Source organism: Ceratotherium simum, chromosome 20, assembly GCF_057802395.1.
Source record: "Ceratotherium simum simum isolate JZ-2026a chromosome 20, ASM5780239v1, whole genome shotgun sequence".
Taxonomy (NCBI): Eukaryota; Metazoa; Chordata; class Mammalia; order Perissodactyla; family Rhinocerotidae; genus Ceratotherium; species Ceratotherium simum.
In genome coordinates, this window is record NC_141919.1 from 11274866 (window position 1) to 11298749 (window position 23884).

Below are 23884 nucleotides of genomic sequence, written 5' to 3' on the forward strand. Positions count from 1 at the left end.
CTGACCTACATCTTCTGAGACTAGAACCCAATGTGGTCCATGATCATCTTATGGGTTGAACTAAAGAACACCTCCTACTGGGCAGAGCATGTGTTCGTTATAGGTGTGGCATGGCACTAAGTACCCTGAGGACTCCAAAAAAAAAAAAAATGGTAACACGATGAATATGTGATAAGGAAACCGTCCAGAGCAGGAGCTCTGGACTCACATAGGCTGGGTTCAAATCCTGGCTAAGCCACCACCATCTGTGTGACCTGAGGAACATCTAATGTTTAAATGTTGTTTTACCAAATTTCTAAAAAGAAGTGAAGAAAGCCGTCCCTCAGGATGGGAAATTGTGGGAGCAGCATCCAGTCAGGTCAGGCTCCATGTCCCCTCCTCAGAAACCTCGACTGCCTGACTGGTGATGCGGGTGGCCTGCACGGCCCTGGAGAAGGCGCACCGGACTCCAGGACTCCAGAGAACCTGAGGGGTCCCTGGGGGAGGTGGGCTACACCCTGGCAGGACCTGGGTGGCTCCTGGCTTCGCTTTGAGCAGGCTCTGACCTCAGGCACCCTGGGGAAAGGGCTGGTGACACACACTCAGGCACTGAGGGGCCTGCAAAGCCGGTGCCCAGGTGGGGTGAGCTCTGGGGTTGGGGCCTCCCTGTCCTGAACTGTCCCCGTGTGGTGGCCCATCTGATGTCCAACACCTGCAATGGGCAGCATCAAGTCCCAAATGCTAGAAAGTCCAGGTGGGGCGGCTGTTGGGGCCTTGCCCTTTGCCCTTTGGTGCCATCTCCACAGGCGCTGGGCTGGCATTGTGCCCCTGGCAGTCCTTGCTCTGTGACCTGTTCCAAGGAGACATCAAAGGCGCCAGGCTGACCAGTGCAGTGTGTGCTTGGCCTGAGAGGAGTCAGAAGCTAAGGAGAAGCTCTCCCAGTTTCATACTCTATTCTTGGGATATTTGGGGCACAACCAGCTCTATATAGGCAATTTCCTTTGTAAGTTTCAGTCCCCTCCCCACCACTGTCCCCCACCTGGCCCTCCTCTGCTGGTTTTCCCCACCCGCAATGCTGCCCCACCTGGCCGGGACCACCCCGCTGCTCCTGCACCTGCCCTCCACCCTGGTCACAGGCTGTTCCACCGGGATCCTGTGCTTTTATCAATTGGTTTTTACATGGCATGGGAGAGGCGGTATCCACTCCAGCAGGCCATGTGCTCCCTCTGGGGATCTTCCCCTTGGTGAGCTGGAGGGACTCTCCAAAGAAGCCCGTGCTGTCTGCTCATAAAGCCATGATGTTCAGACACTTGAGAACCATAAAGATCCCTCCTCCAGGGCACAAATTTACTCTCCTGCGTTCACCACCTGAGCAGGTAGTCAAGGCTATAAAGCTGGTACCATCCAGTCACCTCCCACTTCCTTGCCGAAGGAGACTGAGGTGAAGGCCCCAGAAAAGGGATGGAAAAGAAGGAGGAGGATCCCATAGAGACCAAGGGACAGGACGATGGGAACAGGGCCCTGCAGCAGTGGGGATACACCATTGACATCCAGGTCCCTGGAGACCAACAGAGTCCTCACTTCCTCCAGTGCAGTCCTGGGCCTCCGGACCTCCATCCCAATCACCCAGAAGACAGCTTGAGTGAGAAGGCCCAGATGTCTCTGATGAGCTCCTCCTGGGAAAGCCATGTTGTCACCACCTCACACAGCCCTGCTGGCGATGGCCTGCCTCCTGGGAAGCCTGATCCAGACTCAACAGTGCTCCCTGACCCAACCCCATGCCGTTCCTGCTGCTGGAGAGGTCAACAAAGGAGGTGCTGGGTGAAGACCATCGGCCCAGCTCTCCAGCTCAGTGATGTCCAAGAAGGAGATGCAGGGCGAAAAGCCTCCAGAAGTCCTGTCAAAGAGCTCTTCTCCACGGTACATCCTAGCAGTAGGCCCTGCAAACGGAGAATCGCCATGCCACTTGTGCTGCCCCTGCCACCACTGCTGCCACTGCCACTGCTGTGGGGCCGAGGGGAGCTGCCTCCACCTCCTAAGCTTCCTTTCACAGCTGTTGCCAAAAACCCGGGCACCTTGGAGAAGAACACCGAGTGTCAGCGGAACAAGATCTTGGAGGATAAAACAGGGGTCATGGAAGACTGCAGTGCCACTCAGCCTGCCCCTTCCTCCTCCCCACCTGCCTCGGAGACTGCAGACTCCCTGCCCCTGGACACTCACTCTTCACAGGTCCCTGCTCCTCCCACTGACTTGGCCGACCTGTCTGCCAGACAGGATCCCGTCTGTCCCTCCACCTTCCCCGACACCAAATATTGATCAGGAAACGATGCACAGTCCAGAACTCTCTTCCTGCTGCTGTTCCTGCTGGTTCTATTCCTCTTTTTAAATCCAGTCCCATTTTGAGAATTCCGCTTAATGAGAATGGAAGTGCTTTTCATTCAGTCAGAGCTACAGCATCTCCTATTTCTGACCTCCCACACCTCCCAGCACCTCGACCTCCTTCAAGCCACTTCCTGACAAAAAGAATCCCTGACATCCATGTGTGTAGATTCTCCCCCTCCTTTTCTCTTACCCACCCTTCTTCCGGTCCCTTCCATCAGGACCTGTGTATACACTGGCCAGCCCATCCCTTCAGTGGCTGTCCCTTCCACCATCACAGCCACAGCATCTGCAGGTGTGACCTCCCAGCCCATTTTAGAGCCTGGTGTCATTGATATGGACACAACTCTGCCTTCCCAGGCTGTCATTTTCAGGTCTCCCTTAGGCTCCAGTGTGAGATCTCTCCCATTTTCCCAAGTTCACTGCAGTGTGGAGCAGAGGCACCATGCAAAGGTACCAGTCTCCTCCAGCCTACCTTCATTGATGGTCCCCTTCCCCACATCAATTGTTAACTATCCCTTTGGCCCCCAAACCACCCCTCAGCCCACATATGGGACCCTGATGGGCAGCAGCAGAGAGCCTCTCTCCCCAGTGCTCCTGTTCTCACAGGCCTACCCCTCATGACTTCTGTAGTCACCTCTGCTCCAGTAGGCGGCACCTCTGCAAACTTCAAGCCTGCCTTTGACACCAATGCCATGGATCCCACGCCTCCTTCCCACGCTGCCATCTTCTAGTCTGCCCCTGTCTCCAGGGAAAACCACTTCCCATCTTACATGATGCTTCCTGGTTCTGAGAACACACCACCCAGTGGCAGCACTGCCTCAGCCCATGTCTCCACCTGTTTACCTGCACAGTCAGTCAGCAGACAGACTGCAATTTCCAACCTTCTCTTTGACTCAGGAATCACCTTTCAGCCCACATTTGGGGCCTGTGATGGGCAACAGCCTAATGACTCTTTCCTGGTGGGAAAACTGGCAGCCCTAGCACAAGCTATAGGTCCAACCTCTCCTGCAGCCTGGCCACCCAGAGGCAGCATAATGAAACCAGGTTTTACAGGTTTGACATTGCCAGCTTCTTTGTTTGGCACTGCTGTCAATACTCAACTGGTGTTTGGTGACAATCCAAGTAGTCTCCCCATTGGCACATCCACTGGCTTTGGAGTAGCCACCAGGATGCCCAGCACTGGGGACAGTAGCTCACTGTTTGCCAGTACCACTCCAGGGCCACTTGTGTTTCTGGGACCTGCAGCCCCTATGGAGGGTGGGAACTTTGGGGTCTGTGTGTCTGTCCACCCAAGGCCCCACTCAGTCACAGGCATCCAGAGCACTCAACTTTGGGGCAGGACTGAGGGGGCACCCAGCACTACTCCTGGTCCTCCTTTTGGTCAGATAACCTGGGATCTATCTGGCCACAGCATGGCTTCTGCAGTAGGAGGGGTAAGCAGCATCCCAGAGTTTGGACACATTTCTGGTTCCACCTTAAATCTGAGCACCTGGGGCTCACCTGTCCAGGACACAGGTGGCGTGGTGATGGGAGAGGACAATTCCATTCCCATAATTGGAGGACCTGGTGCTCCCACTTTCCATCAGTGTACCTGAGGCCCACCTGGACATAGGAAACCTCCTAGACTTGGAAGAGCCACCACCATGGAGAAGAAATGTGTGTCAAGAGACACGTCTGTTTCCACCTTCCTCCACAGCACCTGGGGCTCACCTGGCCACACCACATCCATTGTAGTTGCAAGTGCCAGCACCATCCCTGTGTTTGGACACACATCTAGTTCCACCTTCATTCCAAGCACAAGGGGCCACCTGTCCATTATCCAGGTGGTACGATGGGAGGGGACAACACCATTCCCACGATTGAGGACCTGGTATTCCCGCTTTCCATCAGTACAGCTGGGGCCCTTGTGGCCAAAACACAGGGGGTACAGCCAGAGGGAACAACATCTCCCCTGTGATGGGAGGCCCCTGTGTCACCACCTGCCATCAGAACACTTGGAGCCCATCTACTTAGAGCACAGGTGGTGCAATGGGGGACAGCACCATACCTGCTGTGACTGGATACACTATGGTCCCCCATTCATACAGAGCACCTGGGGACCCCCTGGGCAAAGCACAGGTGCTGCGATGGGGGACAGCACGATAAATTTTTAGAGAGAAACCTCTACCCTCAGTCAAAACACCTCCTCCCCCACCCGTCAGGGTCCCCCTCTGACTTTGGAGGAACAGCACTGTGTTTGGAGGCTCCTGGTCAGAGCAACTCAGGGCACAGCAAGTGGTAGCCTTGCCTCTGGAACCCTCATCACTGGCCAGGGCTTCATCGGAGCCACCAGCCAACTCCTTTCTTCTGTCATGAGCGTCAACAAATAAAGAGCAGATCTTCCTCTGCAAACTGTGTGTAACCAGAAATGGGCTTTGCTCCACAGGAAAAGGGCTCACCTCCTTTAAATGAAATTGAACCTGCTCTCTTCCTACAGCAGCCAGAGGAACACAGCTCGTGTGTGTGTGTATGGTGTGTGTGTGTGTGTGTATGTGGAGGGTGGAGTGTGTATGTGTGTGTGTGTCTGTGTGCACATGTGTGTTGGAGGGTGAGGGGCCCACGAGCCCAGTTCCGAACTACCCCAGACTTGAGAAGTTCTGGTGTGGAGAACAGAAGAGAGCTGCATGTAGCATCAGCCGCGTCATCCCGGGGTGACTGTTAACGTGGCTGACCTGAGCTCTGGGCCAGTTTTCTCTCGTCTGGGAACTGGCAGGATTCCCACTGCTGTTTATAGGGGCTTCCTCTCCCCCTACCCATTTCCCTCAATGGGCCCTTACCTTTCCCAGATTATGTATATATTTACATTTGTATATATACCTTGTTCTTGTTGATCTGCCTCTGCTCGTGTGTCTTTGCTCTTGGACTCAGCTGCGGAGGAAGAATTGACATACATGAGTGGTGATGTGCTGAGCCAGACTTAACTATGCAAATGTCCAGTGTCCCGGTGATGGGGATGTGGAGGCAGCCACACTCGATGATGGCACGTGCTGACCATGCATGCATATGTACATGATCTGGTAGGTTATCCAGTAACCAGTGCTATGGAGAATAAAGTAGCAGATGGAGGATGGAGACTGTGGGCAGAGAGAGGCGGAGCTTTCAAGTTAAGCAGTGAACAGGACAAGCCTCACTGGGAAGGTGGGATTTGAACAGCCTAGAGGGAGACCATTGAGTCAGATGTCTGAGGGAAAAGCATTTCAGATCACAGGAATCATCAGTGCAAATGTCCACAGGAAGGATGTCTGGTGCCTCAGGGAGTGGTCAGTAAACTCATGTGGCTGCAATAGAGTCAGCAAGTGGGAGGGCGGGAGGAGAGGAGGACAGAGAAGATGTGGGTTGAATTCCCTGCACCACCACTTATTGGTTGTGTGATCACAAACAGTTGACTCAACCCTCAAGTGTCTGAGTGAACTCAGTGCCTTATCTGTGGCCTGTTTACTTCACAAAATTTTTGGAAAGATAAAATAATGTAGGAATAATGTAGGAATGCGACTTATAAGCCATTGTAATTATTCTATACATAAAGATAGATGGATAGACAGATAGATAGATAGGTAGATAGATAGATAGATAGGTAGGTAGATATAGAGTGAGTTACGGACTGAATATTTGTGCCCCCCTCCAAATGTATATGTTGAAGCCCTAACCATTAATGTCTGATGGCATTTGGAAGTGGGGCCTTTGGGAGGTGATTAGGTTTAGAAGAGGTCGTGAGGCTGAGCTGCCATGATGGGGTTAGTGCTGTTATAAGGAAAGGAAGAGACACCAGAGCTTTCTCTCTCTGCCATGCGAGCACACAGCAAGAAGGTGGCCATCTACAGGCTAGAGAAAGGACTCTCATCTGCCTTGATCTTGGACTTCCCAGCCTCCATAACTGTGAGACACAAGTGCCTTTTGTTTAAGCCCCCCAGTCTACGATATTTTGTTAGAGCAGCCTGAGCAGGCTAGTACAGACTGGTAGATTGACAGGGAGATAGATAGATAGATACGTAGACACATAGATGATGGATGGAGATAGAGCATATACATATATATATATATATATAAATGCTTAATGTCTTCCTTGGGCAAGGCTGCTTTGATTGTCTTCATTAGACAATTCAAATAGAAGATTTTCATTTTAAACAGAGCATAAAAGTACAGACTTTTATGAAGTAAACATATGGAAAAATGTGATAACTGAGCCTAACAATGTGCGGCACTGAGCCTAGTGCCACACCAATGAGATGAGCCCTGTAAGAACAAAGAGCGCCATCCCAGAGAGGCTGCCGGACTCCTTCAGGCACCTGTCACCTGAACACTTCCTCTAAGTTGTGTATCACAGTCCAGAAGTCAAAGCCCCTGCTCCCTGGCTCAGGGAATCACCTGCCCTCTGCAGTCAGAACTGCCTCTCAGAAGCAGGGCTGGAATCTGGTTTGCTTCTAATAGTCCCGCACCCTCTCTCTGCCATGCCTGCAAAATTACCAGGGACAGATTTTAAAAATTCATATTTCTTGACGTTTTTTCAAAAGATAAAGGGGAGGCCAGCATAGTAGTTAAGTTCAGTGTGTTCCCCTTTATCGGCCCAGGCTCACGGGTTTGGATCCTGGGCACGGATCTACACCAGTTGTCAGCCATGCTGTGGTGGTGACCCACGTATAAAGCAGAGGAAGACTGGTGCAGATGCTAACTTAGGGCTAATCTTCCTCAAACAAAAAAAAAAAAAATAAAAGAAAGAAAAAGGCCTTCAAGCCAAAAACAATGATTCTGATAAGGCAACATTTAACAAATGTGTGAGATTTGTAAAGATGATTCTGGATTTCATGTTTTGATGCACTTACACAGTTGAAGCTATTTCTAAAGAAATAGAAATATTCTTGTATTTTTTATGAAAATACATGAACATGATAGCAACTCGAATAATACTGAAATTCAGCCCTTCTTTCTCCAGTTTCCCTCTCAAGAGACAGTTTTTCGCTATTTTGATGTCACCTCCATAATCCTAAACTTTATGCTGATCCTGTTGCGTCACGACAGATCCATTTAGACAACATCTTTACCACCTAACACGAGGGGGAGGATAAACTCTCCCTCCCACTATTTTCCCTCCCTCTTTCTTTCCAATACGTCATATTAATTTCACTAATTTCTCTCTTGTAACTTCACGTAAATTCACTCCCTTTAGTGATGAGGGAAGCGGCAGCACAGTGGCTAAAAGCACTGGTTCTGGAGATGGACCACTTGGCTTGGAATCCTTGTTCTTCAGTTTCTCAGCTCTGCATCCCTGAGTAATTTACATAACCTTCCTGTGCCTCTGTTTCCCCACCTGTAAACCCAGGAAATGGATAATATCTATCTCATGGGGTTGTTCCTGATGATGCAAATAATAATGCATTTGCAGCCTTTAGTCCAACACACAGAAGCTCTCAGGAAATATTACCTATCATTATTTATTTCTTGTTTTATCAACTTTCACCCTAATCTCATGATTTTCTCTGTGCATGAGACTGTGGCCCCAGAGTCCCTCTGCCTTTCCTCTCCCCATGTACAACTCACCTTCAGTCAATAATGTGTTTGCTTTTGTTTGTCTGTGCTGCTAACATTCTCTTTTTGTCATGCAATTGAAGCATTGTCCCCATGTTTTAACCACAGGCTCAAAGAGTTGAAAACCAATAAACTGCATTGACTAAGTACTGCTTAGTCCTGGGGAAAATAGTGTGATAGGATTGTACTTTCTTCTCTGTGGATATGGTGCCCCTACTTCTGTACATAACATCAATCGATTAAAATCATGCTATATTTTAGTTTGCTTTTTACTTCAACTACTATTTTTCTTATATAGATTTCATTGCTCTTCCTAAAATTGAGTCGCCTTCCCCTTTTTTCTCCTTGCACTATTTGCCCATAATAAAGTATTTTTGTATTTTCAAATTCAATATTGTTTACTAAGCTGGGTCCCTTCTTTTTACAGAACCCTTGCCCCTCCCTACTCAGTTTGGAGGCCATAAGACCAAAGTACAGACGTGGCCCTAGAAGAAAGGGGGCCCACGCCGCTGCTCAAATTGCTTTTAGGCTAGGCCAGAAGTGCTGACTAATCACTAATTATGAAAAATGCACAATTCTGGCCCCATCATCTTAATTCTGGCCCCATCCTAGCTTTGTGGGAGAGCCGGCAATCTGGGTTTCAACCAGTGGTCCAGGGAATCATGCTGCAGACAGTCCACATTCCGCACTGTGCCCAACACTGCTCTAGGCCTTAGGTGAGGGCTCACCGAGGGCCCCATACATCCCATAAGATTTAAAATCTTTTATGGGATTTTGGGCTAAAACTCTGGTTGGTAGTAAGCAGGGTAATTTCCTCATAAATATTTCTCAAGAACTAGAAGGTGGCTTCTGGAAAAATCGAGAATTTCAGATTCATATAAGCATGTCTTTCTTGCCCTAAATACATTCATTTCAGAGATCTAGAAACTGCCCCTACCCTGGCTGGGCCTGCCCGGGCCTCCCTGAGCCAGTGCCTGCTGATCCCAGGGTGACGGGATGTAATGAGGCCTCATGAGCAGCTGTTCACTGTACTGGTTTCAATGATCCCTCAAAACAAAAGCTTCAGTTTCAAGGATGGCGTACATGTACAGCATAGCTACTGTGTGTTAGACACGCCACTAAGTGGGTTTCCAGTCACACATTTTTGTTGGAGTAGCAGTTCCCATGAGGTATGTATTAGTTCCCTATGGCTGCTGCAAAAAATCAGCACAAACTTGGTGGCTTAAAACAGACACACTTATTCTCTTACAGTTCTGGAGGTGAGAGGTCTGAAACCAGTTTCACTGGGCTGACGTCAGGAGTTGGCAGGGCCGTGCTCCCTCTGGAGGCTCTAAGGGAGAATCCATTTCCTTGCTTTTCCAGCTGCTGGTGGCTGCCAGCATTCCTTGGCTTTGGGCCTCATCAGTCCAATCCCTGCTTCATCATCATCTCCCTGTCTGCAGTAAAATCTCCCTCTGCCTTTCTCTTATAAGAACACTTGTGACTACATTTAGGGCCCATCCAGATAATCCAGGATAATCTCCCCACCTCAAGATCCTTAACTTAATCCCACCTGTGAAATTCCTTTTGCCATTTAAGGTGACCTTCTCATGTTCTGGGGATGACAACATGGACATTTTGGGGCAAGAATATGATTCAGCCTACCACAAGGGAGATACTATTATTTTTCTCAGATGCAGGAAATGAAGATGAGGGAAATAATTTGTCCCAAGTCTCACAATCTTTCAGAGTTGAGATTTAAATTGTGGCAGTCTGACTTTAGGACACTCTCTGAACCACTGTTAACCTTTGTTCTTAACCATGGCGTATCCTTGGTTAGAGTCACACGTAGGTATCAAGACTCCACGGATAAAGGCTGTGTACCATCTCCTCTTTCACTCTGTTCTCCTGGTGTGTTTATGAACCTCGTCCAGAGTGGGAGAGCTCAGGAAACTGTTATGCGGGCTTACTAAGAGGAAGCATTTACTGTTTGTTTGCACTTGGTAATGGACGGTTTTTTAATAGAATATGCCATCAAGTAGTGTTATCATCAATTCTATGGTTAAACAAAGAAGCAAACAGCAACAACAAAAGGCTATAGATGCAAAGGTGTCAAGGACTTGCCTAAAGCCATCCGGGAGGGCAGAGGAAGAGCTGGTACCAGACACCAGATGCCCGGGCCTGAAGTCCTCCTCTCCAGCCCTCAGGAAGCACCTGTTCAGAGGGACCGTGAGTGATTGCCCAGCACCTAAGACCTTGTACCCCAGCTTCAAGATGGAAATGCGCGGGAGGATCTCCGGTACTTGTACTAATCACGAATCCCTAATCTGCTCTCCCCATCCTGTGGAGAGAACTAGGCCCTTTGAAAATCCTTTTCTGCTTGAGAACGAGCAGAGCAGCCTTTGCTCCTCTCGCTGTGATCTACTGCACTTTGCAAAGGTGATTCGGCAAGTGCAGCTGCAAGCCCATCTCCAATATCACACATCCATGGAAAATTCCAGTCAGGTCTTACACTCAGTCGCAGTACATTTTTCTGAGGATCAGTAATGATTTGCTGAGGATCAGTAATGCTCTCCGCCCGCCGGCTGACAAGGGCGTGATCTCTGCGCTATTATCCTCCATTTGTCAGCTCCTCTCTGACACAGTTGTCCGCGCTTCCCTAGGAATATTTGAGGTATTTAGGCACAATTTCAGGAGCTGCTCCTGCCTGTATCCTCTCGTTTCTTAATCAACATTTCCTGATTGAGACTACAAATAACGCAACCTAGGCAGGCTATCAGAGGCGTTCTTCCTCCTCTGCACCATCTGAATCTCCATGCCCTTTAAGGGTCACACACATGGCTCGGATGTTTCCCATCACCACGATTTTCAGGAGTCAGGGCTACTGAGGTAATTGCAAGTTCCTCAGCCTTCCCATTCCTTTCCCTCTTGATTATTTGAGTGATTTGCTGGAAACTGTGTGTTTCCATGTTTCGCAGAGCTCAGTGTTGCAGAGACACTTGGAATTCTGCCCCAGAGACACAGGCATTCTGTTAATTGTTCTCCTTTTCTTCAGAACAGAAAAGAGATTCATCTATCTCAGAGTTACTCAAAGTTTCTCTAAGTGCATTGCAGAGGATCTGGGTTAGGCTGGCAATACTCCACCTTTTCTGTTGGAAGGTACTTCACATTCCATAAAATGAAGTCCACACCATAGGAGAAATTAAGTTTGACTGCTCATCTATTGATTCATGTGGTTTGACTCACTGAGATGAGTTGTGCAGGAAGGAACTGCTGGCCAAATCCTTGGTCACATGTTTATATTATATTCCTAGTTTGTCATTTATCTTTTAACTCTGTTTAGATTGCCTTTGCCATATAGAATTCTTTAATTTTTATAAAGTCAAATCCACTGCCTTTTTCTTAACGATATCTCAGTTTCATGTTCTGCTTAGGGAAAGACTTCTTTATAACAAGAATATGATTTCTTATCCTATTTTATATTCTTCTAGGTATTTTTTTCTTACAGTGGAATGTTACCAAATATATGCTCTACAGGCAGTCCTCGCTCTGTGCAGTTCACCTGGGTATGAATTCACTTACCATGATTTAGTTAAATAATCCCAGTCTCCCAACAACACAATTCAAATTTCAGTTACCACCATATATTAACTATAAGAAAGTACATGAAGTTCAATCTTCACAGCTAGTTCTTCAGTCCACAAATCACCATGTAAGTGAAAGATGTGCATCATGATCAGGGAACAGTCAGGTCACATCTTTCAAAGCCTGTTGGTCACTGTGCACGTTATTCAGTTCTCACACAGATAGACAGCAAAATGTGTCATTGTGCTGCCTCCTTTTCTCCTAGTGAATTTCCACATGACATTTCACAAAATTGGATAATCAAAAGAGGGAAGGAGAGACAACAAAGATGAGAGTGCAGCAAAGAAACAATAAGTGATTACTTGGAAGTGAAATTCTAATGGAATATAAGAGGAGTTGTAGAGCAAACAGCTGACTGTGGGAACGTTGGATTTGTAGACATTAAAGAGACTAAATATGCAGCCAAAGGAACTTAGTAAAGACAAATTCAACATAACTAAGGAAAGTGGTTGGGACAAAAGAATGAAGATGTCCCCGAGTAAGTGACATCAACAAAAAAACCTCACATAAAAGGAACTCTCAGATATATTTTGTGACTTTGAAAGCACACAGGATAAAATGTTGGAAGCTGATATCAACTTGGAATGGGGTATGAGAATTTGCCAAGGCACAGAAAAGATTCTTGCTCCTATTGTAAGCTCTACAATAAGAGGAGGGCAGCACTGTGCAAACTACTCTTGGTAAGTTTTTTCTTTTCCCCTTTAAAATAGACTTAATTTTTTCGAGCAGTTTTAGGTTCACAGTAAAATTGAGCAGAAAGTGCAGAGAGTTCCCATATACCTCCTGCCTCCACACAAGCCTCCCTACTGTCAACTTCCCACACCAGAGTGGAATGTTTGCTACAACTGATGCAGCTACACTGACACGCTATTCTCACTCAGAGCTGACAGTTCACCTTACGGTTCACTCTTGGTGTTGTTCATTCTGCGGGTTTGGACAAACATATAAAGACGCATATCTACCACTACAGTATCACACACAGTAGTTTCACTGTCCTAAAAATCCTCTGTGCTCTGCCTATTCATCCTCCCCTTGTCCTTAATCCCTGACAACCACTGGTCTTTTTACTGTCTCCATACTTTTGCATATTCCAGAATGTCATATAATTGGAATCATACAATATGTAATCTTTTCAGATTGGCTTCTTTCACTTAGTAATATGCATTTATGGTTCTTCCATGTCTTTTTATGGCTTGGTAACTCATTTCATTTTAACACTGAATAGTATTTCAGTGTCTGGATGTACCACAGTTTATTTATCCATTCACCTCGAAGAATATCTGCCTTGCTAACGAGTGTTGGCAAGTGAAACTGCTATAAACATCCTTCTGAAGGTTTTTATGTGGGCATCAGTTTTCAACTCCTTTGAGTAAATACCAGGTAGTGCAACTGCTAGATTGTATGGCAAAAGTAAGTTTAGTTTAATGAGAAACTGCCAAACTACCTTCCAAAGTGGCTGTACTATTTTGCATTCAAATCTGGAATGAATGAGAATTTGTGTTGTCGGTGTTCTGGGTTCTGGCCATTCTAATAGGTATGTAGCCGCTTTACTATATTCACTTATTAGTCCCCAGAGTTTTTTTTTTTGTTGGTTCTTTTGGATTTTCTACATAGACAATCATGTCCTCTGCAAACAAAGACAGTTTTATTTTCTCCTTTCCAATCTGTACAACTTTTATTTACTTTTCCTGTCTAATTGCATTAGCTAGAATTTCCAGTACAATGCTGAAAGGGCGTGTTGGGAGAAGATATCCTTGACTTGTTCTTTATCTTAGCAGGGAAGATCCTAAGTTCTCACCATTAAGTATAATGTTAGGGTAAGGCTGGCCTCATAGATTGGGTTAGGAAGTAGTCCCTCTGCTTCTGTCCTCTGAAAGAGATTGTAGAGAATGTATAATTTCTTGCTTAAATGGTAGAATTCACCAGTGAAGACATCTGGGCCTGGTGCTTTCTGTTTTGAAAAGTTATTATTGATTGAATTTCTTTAATAGATATAGGTTTCAGATAGTCTATTTCTCTTTGTGTGGGTTTTTGCCAATTGTGTTTTTCAAAGAATTGTCCATTTCATCTAGGTTCTCAATTTTGTGGGCATAGAGTTATTCATAGTATTCCTTTATCATTCTTTTAATGCCCATGGGGTCTGCAGTGATGGCCTCTCTTTGCTTTCTGATATTAGTAATTTTCCATTTCTCTCTTTCTTTTTTTTTTTTTAGTTAGCTTGGCTAGAGGCTTTTAAATTTCATTGATCTTTTCGGAGTCAGCTCTTGGTTTTGTTGATTTTTCTCTATTGATTTCCTGCTTTCCATTTCTTTGATTTTTGCTCTAGTTTTTATAATTTCTTTTCTTCTGCTTACTTTGGATTGAATTTGATCTTTTTTTAGTTTCCTAAGATAGAAGCTTAGGTGATTGATTTTAGACCTTTCTTCTTTTCTAACGTGTGCATTCAATGCTATAAATTTCCTTCTAAGTGCTGCTATTGCCACATCCCACATGCTTTGATATATTCTCATTTTGATTTAGTTCGAAAATTTTTCAATTTCTCTTGAGGTTTTTTTCTTTGACCCATGTATTATTTAGAAGTGTATTATTTAATCTCCAAGTATTTTGGGATTTTCTAGCTGTTTTTTTACTATTGATTTCTAGTTTGATTCATTATGGCCTGAAAACAGACATTATATGATTTCTGTTTTAAACTTATTAAAATGTGTTTTGTGATTCAGAATGTGGTCTATCTTGGTATATATTCCAAGCGAGCTTGAGACAATGTATATTCTGCTGTTTTGGGGTGAAGTGGTCTGTAGATGTTTATTATATTCACTTGGTTGATGGTGTTGTTGAATTCAGCTGTGTCCTTCCTGATTTTCTGCCTACTGGATCTATCCATTTATGACAGAGGGGGTAGAAATCTCCAACTATGATAGTGGATTCACTTCTTTCTCTTTGCAGTTCTATCAGTTTTTGCCTCATGAATTTTGATGCTTTCTTATTAGGCACGTACACATTAAGAATTTATATGTCTTCTTGGAGAATTAACCCCTTTATCATTATGTAATGCCCCTTTGTGCCTCATAAATTTTCTTGCTCTGAAGTCTGCTCTGTCTGAAATTGATAGAAATACACAAATTTTCTCTTGATTAGTGTTAGCATGGTATATCTTTCTCCATGTTTCACTTATAATCTGTATGTGTCTTTATATTTAAAGTAGATTTCTTATAGTTGGGTCTTTTTTTTAATTCTCTCTGACAATCTCTGTTTTTTAATTCATGTATTTAGACCATTGGCATTTGAAGTGATTATTGATATAATTGGATTAATATCTACCATGTTTGTTGCCATTGTTCTTTTTTCCTATTTTTGTATTCCATCTTTTTCTGCCATTTGTAGTTTTAATCACGTATTTTATATGATTCTATTTTCTCTCTCTTGAAAATCCAGACATGATGTACTGGGTGAGATTAACTTCAGTAAATAATCCTTTAGTGATGTGGTATTATGGTGGGGGGATTGGAAGCATCTACAGTCCTTTGATTAGCTCTCAGTCTGATAGTGAACCTGTGCCCCTCAGCTATGAACTTCACAAGTGCCTTTCAGCTTTTTCCCCCACCTTAGGTGGGACAGAATGGCTGGAAGGGGGGGCAGTTGGGTATTTCCCTTCCCCGAGGTTAGTTGAGCTCTGACAAAACCCCATTAGGTTAGGCCTCTGGTAAAACAGTTTCTCTTGAGGGCAGGCCTTGTTAAGAATAACAGAATGCTCTGGTGTATTTCGAGATTGTTCCTTTTCCCTTCCCCCTGCCAGAACCCTAAGGGAATTTTTCTCTGATCTTCATAGTGACAACCTGGTAGAGCCCCAATAGATACAACTCAGGAAAGTATGGAGCCTCCCTGGAGTCTTTAACTTACAGACTTTTCCACAGTGAGCCTCCAGCAAGCCATCAATCACAGTTCAGGTTTTCCTGCTTGGTACTAGTTTCCACAGAGACCTCAGCTCTTGGGTTGTAGCTCCAGTAAGTTGTTATTCTCTGTATCTACCAGTCTGTGTCTCCAATTTTGGGGACAGTGATTTGCCCTGTGATCTCACTTCTCTGATGACTCTAAGAAGAGTTGTTGATTTTTCAGTTTGTTCAGCTTTTTACTTGTTGCTGGGATGGAGTAGCAACTTTCAAGCTCCTTACATGAAGCACTGGAAACTGGAAGTCTCGTAAGTTTTTTTACAATGGAATAAAACATGTTAATTCTCAATATTTCATTGCAATGTATTAACTGAATATAAGGTTTACTATTTTTAAAACTTATCTAGAGGCCAGCCCCATGGCCTAGTTCCTTCATGCTCCACTTCGGCAGCCCAGGTTCGGTTCCCGGGCATGAACCTACACCACTCATTGGTGGCCATGCTGTGGCAGCAACCCACATACAAAATAGAGAAAGATTGGCAAGGATGTTAACTCAGGGCAAATCTTCCTCAGCAAAAAAAATAAAAACTTATCTATAAGTTTATAACCAACAGGAAGAGAGTTTCTAATGTTCTGTCAGAACATTTTTAAAGTCATGAAACAATCATATTTTTCCCATTGATCACTTTGCACAGTTCAGCTTACATGATCATCTTTGCAGTTCCACAAGTGAGGATAGCCCATACTTTATTTATCTATATTTTATTTCTCATATATACTTGGGTTCCTCTTCTGGTTCAACGATATATTAATGTACTCCTATAGCTTATTAGACTTTTAAAACTACTGAAACTTTGAAGTATAGTTTGATATTGGATATGGACATATCTGTCCTCTTTCCAACTATTATTCTATTTTTACAAATCTGCTGTATGATGAGAAATCATACTTGACCATAATGACTTATTTTTTTTAATATGCTGCTGGAATCCATTTGCTAATATAAGTTAAAACCTAAGATCTTACAAGGAATGTGCCTCTAGTTCCTATTTTGGTATATTTTCCGTATCAGATTTTTGTATTCAGGCTCTTCTAGCATTTTTAATAAATTGGAAAGCAGCGGATGTCTTTCTAAGGTGTAGATCTTTGATTATAGTTTTTTAATTTCATAAAGTTATTTGTATTTTCTATTCAAAATATGAATCAATATTGGCTGCATCCAATTTACTATACTCATCAATTTTTTCTAGATTTTCAAATGTGCTGGTATAAAGTTAGCGGAGTATTCTTTTGCAATTTAAAAGAAAACTCTCTCCGCTTTATAGCTAATCACGTCTATCATGTTTGCCAAATATTGCTTATTTTAATGGTCTTTTTAAAGAACAAGCTTTTGCTTTTATCTGTCGAGTTTACTGCTTTTATTCTCTATTTTGGCTTTTCTCTTCATTAATTTTATCCTTCTACTCTTTTGGATTTACCTTGTTCTTTTTCTATGTCCACTGTCCAATTCCTGTAGCTTTGAGAGCCATTTTCAACAACTCAGCCAGCTCTGCCAGCTGTGTCATGGCCACTTCATCAAATGCCATTAAAACTTAATCTCATACACTGGGTGAAGACTCAGCAACCTTATTTTGCCTTCAAAATTGTTCTGTGGTCTTAGACTCCTCTTATTCTCCTGAATTAGCACTATCATCAGAGAAAACTCTAGTGGGACTTCATGCTGCTTATAGGGCTTGCCTTTCCTCCAGTTTCATAATAAAAGGAAAAAGTTTTTCCATCCTTTTTTTGGTATTGATCAAAAACTTAACAAGACTCCTTTGCACTCTATTCAAATCCAGAAAAATAAGCAAGTCTTCATTTACACGGGCTCACTGAGAGGTCATAATTTTAAACTATGCATAACCTTGAACAAGGGTCCTTTCAAACACTCCAGAATCACCCTTTCTTTCTAGGTGTCGATAGTGTTCCATTCCTACAACATATTTTATACATGGTCAATTTGTGTCATAAACTCTTCCTCCCTTCCACTTCTGGGTATACATCCAAACGATACACATCATTATTTGAAGAGATATCTGCAATCTCATATTCATTGTAGCATAATTCACAATAGCCATGGTATAGAAACAACCTAAGTGTCCATCGACAGAGGGATGGATAAAGAAAATGTGGTATATATACAATGAAATATTATTCCAGATTAAAAAAGAAGGAAATCCTAACATTTGATACAACATAGATGAACCTAGAGGGCATTATGCTAAGTGAAATAAGCCAGGCAGAGAAAGAAAAATACTGCATGGTATCACTTATATGTGGACTCCAAAAAAATTAAATAAATAAATAAACTCTTCTACCCCAGGACATTTTTCCTCAGCATATCTAGCAGACTCTACCATGAGTTGCATCATTTTCTTATTGTTTGTATGAGCTCACAACCACATAGAACCTGCGTATTTACTGACGTATCTAGATTATAGTTCACCATTGTTTTTTTCTCTTTGTAATTCATTCCTTCCACTTCCAGTGCCAGAACCCCATTTTTCCTTTGGAGAAGTCCCTGTGATTCAGGTAGGTTGTCTATCCTCTCCTTACCCCCATGACTAAGGCTAGCTAATCGCAGTGTTCTGTGTGTAGTCTGTATGTCTTATGTACTTATTTCTCAATTTTACATCATTTTCTCCTCCAAATTTTAGTCTGGTTATTTTTTACTAACTTTAATAATCTTTTCTTATGTTCGACTAATATAATGTTACACTGATCTACTGAGTGCTTAATTTTAGCTATTGCTTTTTTAATTCTAGAATTTTCCTTTGATTGCTTTCCATAGATACTTTTTGCCCTATATATGTTGTTCTTTATTTTCTTGAATACATTAATCATAGTTGTTAAATGACAGCTTCATTGAGATATAATTTATTTTCCATACAATTTAAATTGTAAAATTTAATGTGTTGTACATCTATTGCCACAATCCATTTCAGAACAGTTTCATTCACCACCACCCCCAGAAGAAAAAGAAACTTATTAGCAGTCACTCAGTCCCCATTTCCCCCAACTCCAGACAATCACTAATATATTTTTTATCTTTATAGATTTGCCTAATCTGGACATATCGTATGAAAGGAGTCACACAATGTGTGGATTTTTGTCACTGGCTTCTTTTACTTAGCATGTTTTCAAGGTTCATCCATGTTGTAGCACGTATCACTACTTCATTTCTTTTTATGGCTGAATAATATTCCATGATATGGATATACCATGTTTTATTTATCCATTCATTAGTTAATGAACATTTGGGTTGTTTCCACTTTTTGGCTGTTATGAATAATGCTGCCATGGTTGTATTTGTATACAAGTTTTTGTGGGCAGGTCTAGCAATTTTTTAAAAAATTAATAGACTATTTTTTGAGCAGTTTTGGTTTACAGAAAAATTAAGCAGAAAGTACAGAGAGTTCCCATATACCCCCTTACCTCTCTACACAGTTTCCCCTATTATTAACTCCTCCATTAGTGTAATAATGTTTGTTACAGTTATATTGATACATTATTATTAACTGAAGTCCATAGTTTACTTTAGAGTTCACTCTTTGTTTTGTGCATTACATGGTTTTTGACAAATGTGTAACAACATGTATCCACCATTACAGTATCATACACAATAGTTTCACTGCCCTAAAAATCCCTTGTGCTCTACCTGCTGATCCCTCTCTCCCTGACCCCAACCTCTGGCAACCAGTGATCTTTTTACTGTCTCCATAGTTTTGCCTTTTCCTAAATTTCATGTTATTGGAATCATACAATGTGTAGCCTTTGCAGATTGACTTTTTTCACTTAGTAACATGCATGTCAGTGTCTTGACTTGGTAGCTTTCTCTTTTTATCGCTGAATGCTCTTCCTTTGTATGGATTTACCATAGTTTGCTTAACCATTCACCTATTGAAAAACATCTTGGTTAATCTCAATTTTGGGCAATTATGAAAAAAGCTGCTATAAATATCCACAGGTACGTTTTTATGTGGACATAACTTTTCAACTTCTTTGGGTAAATACCAAGGATTGTGATTACTAGATCTTATGGTAAGAAAATGTTTCATTTTGTAAGAAATGGCAAATACCTTTCAAAGTGGCTGTACCATTTTGCATTCCCAGTAGCGATGATTCAGAGTTCCTGTTGTTCTGCATCCTCACCAGCTTTGGTATTTCAGTTTTGAGATTTTAGCCATTCAAATAGGTGTGTAGTGGTACCTCATTATTGTTTTAATTTAAAATTCCCTTATGACCTATGATGTGTAGTATCTTTTCAAGAGCTTATTTGCCATCTGTATATTTTCTTTGGTAAATCATAGTTTTTGGGGTTTTTTTAATCCAATGCCTGATAACTCCAATATCTCCTCCCCTTGCATCTGTTTTTATTGCCTTTTAAATTCTCAGTTTTTATCTCTCAGTCTTTTTCCTGGTATGTCAAGTAATTTTCTTTGTTGAATACTGGGCATAATTTACTTCCCAAAACTACAGAGTTACTTTTACATTCTGGATGTTGTCTTTCTTTGAGAAGATTTACTTTGCTTATGGCAGAGAGTTATTATAGGGACTGACAACCTTAGTCCATTCTCAGTTTGACCTAATTCAAAGCTGGTCTTCAGTCTTTGTGAAGGCAGGTCTCCTTCTGGCTTTTCCTTCCCCTACGGTGTTGCCTTTGGGATTACCATTTGAAAGTCTAGATTTACTCTGTTCCCAAGTACCCTTTTACTTCTTGGGCTTTAAATGTCATTGTTCTCCCAGCCTAGGAGACTACTTAAGGATATGCTTAGCTTGTCGGCCTCTTAGTTGCTTTTTGCTTGAGCTCTTGCCACTTGGCTTCTGTGCTTACAGTCTTTTCAATTCCTTGGCTTCTCAGCACCTAGGCTGTAAGTTTTGAATCAGCAAATGTTCCAAGGAGAAAAGCTATGCCAAATGTCAAGCTTGCGTCTGTGTTTCTCTTCTCTCCAGAACTTGGCCCACATGTCTTTGCTTTTTTCTAACATTCTGATGCCTTCAAACAGATGTTTTCTTACTTCATCCAGCTTTTCTAATATTTCTCAGCCCCCATCTGATCTTATTTTATTATTGAACTATCATCTCAATTTTCCCTGGAAACAAATTTTAGACTTTTATGTTTAAAATTATTTTTAATTTTCTATTTGAACTCAGTTTCTGTAGGAACCTTTTCACCTGATTATTCAATCTGGTTCCTGTGTTACCAGTAGGAAGTAGGTAAGGTGTTATCAGGGAGGCTACATATATCAGGAGAAAATCACTGATGAGTGATATATCTTGTTCTTTTTATTTTTCCTCTCCTTGTTGATTCTGGAAGCTTAAGTTGGCTGTTTTTGATTTGACCGAGTTGTCCAAATAAGGAACCCACTGTGGCAAAGACCTGACTTTACTCAAATAAATGCCTGCATGTCAGGAATAGCTCATTGTTGAACACCATGCCAAGTTTTTCTGTGTGAGGCTTTTACAGCATTTCCCAAAGCCCTTTAATTTACCTCCTGCCAACACTGCTCAGATTATTGAAGTTTTCTAAGATTCTGCAGGTCAAACCTCTCTACTTGTGTACCAGATGAGCTCTTCTGTCTTTCCTGAGCTCATTTGTGGGCTAGTGGTCCTTGTTGTTTTTTTTTTTATCCTCATCCAATCATATTTGTTTATAAATTCCAGAAAGCCCTCAAAGTGCCTTCTCCCTCACTCTCTTTCTCTTTTCATCAACATTGTTAAATATTAATAATATATTTGCATATTCCTTTCTTAATTACAATGGAATATTAGAAGAGCAAATCATTGAGTAGGAGCCCCATAGACCTATGACTCACACAACACCTCTCTCCTGGGCCTAAGCCTGTGATACCCATTTGGTTTTCTTATGATATCTTCTATGTTTCTAAATTTATAGTGACTTAGCTAATTCCTAAGTGATAATAAGAATGCAGTCAAATTAACACTACAGAAGTGCAGTTTAGACCCAGGGACCAGAACCAAGGACTAGAGAACCTACTAGCCAATGGGCTTCTTTTGTGCTTTTTGTTTAACAAGTGGTGAGGGTGAATGAGAAGTGAGGGAAAAGCAGTTTAATCTGATTTAGTACCACAGACCCTTGCAGTGAAATGAAAAAGAAAATGACAGAGTTCCTGGTTCATGTCATTATAATGGGCTTGTGTAAACAGTCATGACACATAAAGAAAATAAACACTAAATGATGGGAACAGTGGATAATTAATTACCAGATCAGGGAGCACAGATTAGACTTGCCATGGGAGTTCGTTAGAGAATTTCAAAAAGCACTGGCGTCTTCTGAGAAGAATTCTCAGGAGAGGTGGGATCTGAGTTGAGTCTTGAATGCATATATGGAGGAAGGAGAACAAAGGGCCTTCAAAGCAGAGAAGAGGCACAGTGTCAGGAAGGAGCACAGAGGGTTTGTGGAATAGGGAGCAAAACTGGCGGAACAAGAGGAGAGGTATGCATTGGGAAATAGTGGGAGTAGGGCTGGCTGAGGTCGGTTAAATAAAATAGAATTAGGTTCAAGAGGCAGTGGGTAGAAATATAGAGAATATAGAAAGCCCCAGAAGATGTAGATCAGTGTAATAATATTAAGAAATCTGTGGTACTTTGACACTATATGAATGTCTACTTTAAAATAATCAAGGGGACACAATAAAAGAAACAAAACTACTGATATACTTGATACTTGCCAAATTCTGTGTATATGGTCTATGGTGATAGAGGTCAGCACAGGGGTTACCTCTGAGCAATATAGAGTAGAAAGAGGTAACAGAGAGCTAACATTTTAGGGTGCTAGAAACATTTTATAATATCTTGATCTGGTGTTGAATATACAGATATATAAAGATGTAAAAATTCATTTATGATCAGTGAAATTGGTGTTTATTGTTTGTATGTATACCTTTAAAAAATCCATTAGGATAATGAGGCTGTCAATTGTGAAATTTTAGTCAAGGAATAGCCCAGGTATTAATGCAGTAATAAGTTATAATGTGCTCACTGTGGACTAGAATGTTACTATTGGAAATAAGGGGCAATATGAGGAAGAAAAAAGACCAATTTTGATGGTTGGATGAGTTGCATAAATTAGATGACTCTACTTTCAATTTAAGAGCTTTGGCAGTGTTTGGATACCTTTGGACAAAGAGAGAAAGGAAATACAATTTTATTGAGCATATGCTATGTGTCAACCCCTGAGCTATGTTTATATACATATAAACTTATTTACTATTGCATCTTGACACTGAGAAAGTGAAGATGAGAGAGGTAGCTGGTTTTGACACTAGAGGTTGAGAAAACAATTAGTTCATATTCATAAGAAATTTGAAGTCAGAGAAAAGGAATCAAGAAGAATTTAGTGGAAAGTACCAGGAGTCATGAAACATTCTTAGGAGCCCTCAGCAACCACATGTGAGATAAAACCACCAGAGTTGTTGAGCTCCTTAAGTGGCACAATGAATCAAACAAAAGAAGAAGGGTAAAAACTGAGTCCTACAAAGTAACAAATGTTAGGGCATGAAATAATGAAGAGTCATAAGAAAAAATAATTACATGCCTGTCCCAACATAAAAATATGTTAAGCTCCATCTCAGCATTTCTCAAACTGGCCTTCTACAAAATACAGTTCCATCAGCTGATCAAAGGTTTGCTCTGAGAAAAGCGTTCAGTTGTCAAGTAAATTTGAGTCAGACTGAATTAAAGTTAAATCAATTCTTTCCTCCAAAACTTCTAAGTCTATAGTGCAACAATGTGTAAGTTGAATCTCATAAAGGGACATTGTGTGCAGCTTTCCCCGAATAATTTTGCCTCAGAACTACATTAACATCATCTAAGACCAGTGTTCTGCAGGCCAGAGATTGTGAAATGCTACTTTCACCACATAAAATCACACGCCATTTTCAAAATCCATTCTTCCTTCTTCTGCCTTTGCTCATGTTGTCTCTACCACCTGGACTGCCTCTCCTAACCTCCACCCGCCAAAACTCTACCCATCTTTGAAGATCTGAGAGATAAGGAAAGACTTATATTACCAAAAATGCAGAGAAAGAAATCCATTGATTACATTCCTGCCTGGAGAAAAAGAAAATCCTAAAACCATATCGCAGTGACCTTATTCTGTGAGTGTGAATATGTTGTGTTACTCTGAGTACTGTAAAAGTCAATGTGCTGCAATATCTATGGATATGTATATGCAAATATATTTAATCTCCAATAGGTAGATCTTGGCGGGTAACTTTCATCAACCAGGTTAATTATTAAAGAAGTTATAGTGTTTGGCTCAGCCCTCATACTCAGGGAATATTAAAGTTGGAATGATCCCTAGATATTAGCACATCTATCCGCCTCATATCCCAGATGAGGAAATTGAGACCTTCGTAGATTGGATAGTTTATATTGACAAAAGA

General features: G+C 42.3%; 1 pseudogene; it reads left to right on the plus strand.

The window, feature by feature from the left end:
- Window positions 1-1440: 1440 nt before the first annotated feature.
- Window positions 1441-3956, plus strand: LOC147914360 (nuclear pore-associated protein 1-like; annotated as a pseudogene).
- Window positions 3957-23884: the final 19928 nt, after the last annotated feature.